Raw genomic sequence first — 3,436 nt, 5'->3', positions numbered from 1 at the left:
TCTTCACAACAGTCACTCTTTCAGTCCTCAGTAAAAGATGGGCAGTTGTTCAAATCCTCGTGTCGTGTTGTGTTGTGTTGTTGTGTTTGCAGCGCTCGAGTCTTCAAGCAACCCACGCCAGACAAGAGTTCAACTATAACTACACAACTCCACCCCTCCAAACCTGAAGACTGCACGTAAGTGGACGCAAGATTAATTAATTTGCTATTTAATATACTTACTACTTACTGCAGAACACGTAGCTTGAACAAATCGACTGAATGTAGCCTATCATGTAAAGTCAGGCCTTTCAACGAGATTTTTGTTTTTAATAGTTGAATTTTATTTGCGAAAAAATAGCTGTTTATATAAATGATATAAAAACGTACATACATTACAAAAAGATGTACTTAAAAAAAGCCCGTTGTGCTCTTGACCCTATAAAAGAACCGATTCACTTAAACGAATCGTCCGAAAAGAGTCGATTCACTCAAATGGATTAACTGCTGACCTCTAATTATCATTTAAGCATCAGATTAGTGAATACATTAGAAATACAAATATAATTCCACGCTAAAAATGAGATGAGATCCAACAGATATTTGATTTGGCTGTTTATTTACACGAACATAAAAATAATTGTTTACATAAATGATATAAAAACGTACATGCATTACAAAAAATATGTACTTTTAAAAAGATGATTGTGCTCTTGACCCTGTAAAAGAGCCGATTCAGTGAAACGAGTCATCCGAAAGAGCTGATTCACTCAAATGGATCGACTGCTGACCTCATGTGAATGGATCATTAGTGAAAACATTAGAAATACAAAATAAGTCCACGCTAAAAATGCGATTCAACAGATATTTAACTTGTAATAAGGTGCATCCCAGAGACTTTTGATTTTATTAAATATATTTATTTGGATATTCATTAAACAGGAAAATGTTACACTGGATTATATCATGTAGTGATAGAGTATTGCAGTAAAGCTGTATTGCTGTTTGCTGATTATATGAATCTTTTTTTGTTTGTAGCCTCTTTTGTCTTTTATTTATTATCATTTAATTAGGCAAATACATGTGATTGAGACTGCTGTGCCATACATAAACGGTTAAGAATGCATTTCAATTCAAATAAAAACTATACACCCCAGGGTTAATACTTCAGATGGTTTTATATCTGATCGAGTGAGAAGTTTGTCTGTCCACATGAGCAGGATGTGATTGTCCATCTTTGGATGATCCGGCAGAAGATCAGTGTGACGTGAGTGAAACAGGAATCCATCTGTGCAGCAATAGTCTTGATTAACAGTCGTACTGACAGGCTGGAATGCTCTGGATTGTGTGTGTGTGTGTCTGTCTGTCCTTGTGGGATTGTGTATCTGTTTGTGAGTGTGTATGTATGTGTTTGTGTGTGTGTATGTGTGTTTATATTTGTGTAAGTGTGTGTATGTTTGTGATTGTATGTGTTTTTGTGTGTGTCTGTGCATGCGTGTGTATGTGTGTGTGTGTGTGTGTGTGTATGTTTCTGTGTGAGTGAGTGTTTGTGTGAGTGTGTTTCTGTAAGTGTGTGTGTCTGATTGTTTCTGTGTGTGTGCGTTTATGTATTGGTGTGAGTGTGTGTGAGTCTGCGTGTGTCGGTGGAAGTGTGTGTGTGAGTCTGCAGGTGTGTGTGTTTGTGTGATTATATGTGTTTTTGTGTGTGTGTGTCTGTGTTTGTGTGTGAGTCTGTGTGTGGTTGTGTGTTTACATGTGTTGGTGTGAGTGTGTGTGTGTGTGTGTGTGAGTATGCGGTGTGTGTGTTTGTGTGATTATGTGTTTTTGTGTGTGTCTGTGCATGCATGCATGTTTGTGTCTGGGTTTGTAAGTGTGTGTCTGAATGTGTGAGTGTGTGTGTGAGTCTGCGTGTGAGCGAGTTCGAGTGCGTGGTTCTGTGAGCGTGTGTGTGTGTGTGTTTGTGCTGGCAGCTCAGATGGCCGCTGGGTTTCCGCACACTATAGAAGAACAGATTATACACAGTGCAAATAGAAAGTCGATTAAATTGCGATATCTCAAGAACAAAATCACACATGCAACATTCACATCAGATGAACTAGTAAATCTGAAACTAATACAGAGGTAGTTTATGGCATTGGATGAATATGATTTTGAAGAGTAAGGCTTAACACAGGATGCATAAGCTTACTGTATCTTCAGTAATGATCCCTCTGTTTGGGGGACGTTTAAAGGCTTTGGTAAAATTAGCCTGAATGTTCAGTTTCAATACAAGTCGAACTCTATCAGAGCATCTATTACACCTGCTGTTATCACTGGACTTCATTTCAACTCGTCCCTCTGTCATTACATATCTGACATTAGTATATACGAATGGATATAAAATACAATTTGGCCTTTTAATATATATAAATAAATTAATAATTTTAGTTAACAATCATTTGATTAATATATGATCAAAATAAAAAATATATTTGAATTAATATTTATTAACAAGAATTAATGAGTGTTATATTTAGTGTATACAGTGTTCAGTGTTGTATTATATTATTTGTTAATATTTTGAATTTTAGCCTATATTTAAATTTTTATATTAGTAATTTTGTCATGTGCTTTTGTAGTATTTATTTTAATATTTTCTTATATATTTTTTATTTATATTTTATTTAGTTGAACTAATAACTAATTTAGTACTTCAATTTATATATATATATATATATATATATATATATATATATATATATATATATATATATATCTCTGCATATAATAATATGATAACAAATATAAAAAACTACATAAAACTATTCAAAAGCCCGTGCCAAAATTACTAAAATATAAACTACAATTAAATAAAAGCTAATTCAAAATATTAATAAATAATATAACAGTATATAAATTATAATAAAATACTCATTCATTTAAAATCAGTGTTAATACAAATGATTAATTCATTTAATTTTGATATTAATATATGTTAAATAAATGTATTAATTTATTCATATATATTAAATTACAAGATTAGATATTTTATAATAATTCCAAATATATGTATATATAAATAAATGTCTATGGGGCAAGATGTTGTGTGTGTGTGTGTGTGTGTGCGTGCGTGCGAGTGTGTGTAGTTGAAATTATTCTCTATACTAATTGGCAGCATGATGTTCATAAATTTTAACTTGTTTTAAAACCTGAACATTCATATTTGGTCTGTCAAGGTTTCATTTAACATCATAACTTACCACAAACGACTAGCATTTTCAGTGATTTTTTTTCCCCATTTTAATAGTGCTAGTATCCGTGTTTATAAGGTTTAACATTTGTAAAAAAAACATTTGTGTTCTTTTCTTGACTCAACCCTTTCAGTTCAAGAGTCCATGTCCTGTTCAACATCCCATTCAGTCAACAAAACTGTGAAACATGAACACTTTAGCGTGCAAAAGTAAGTGTCATAGGCAAAG

Source organism: Pseudorasbora parva, chromosome 20, assembly GCF_024679245.1.
Source record: "Pseudorasbora parva isolate DD20220531a chromosome 20, ASM2467924v1, whole genome shotgun sequence".
Lineage (NCBI taxonomy): Eukaryota > Metazoa > Chordata > Actinopteri > Cypriniformes > Gobionidae > Pseudorasbora > Pseudorasbora parva.
Note: the sequence above shows the minus strand (reverse complement) of the source record.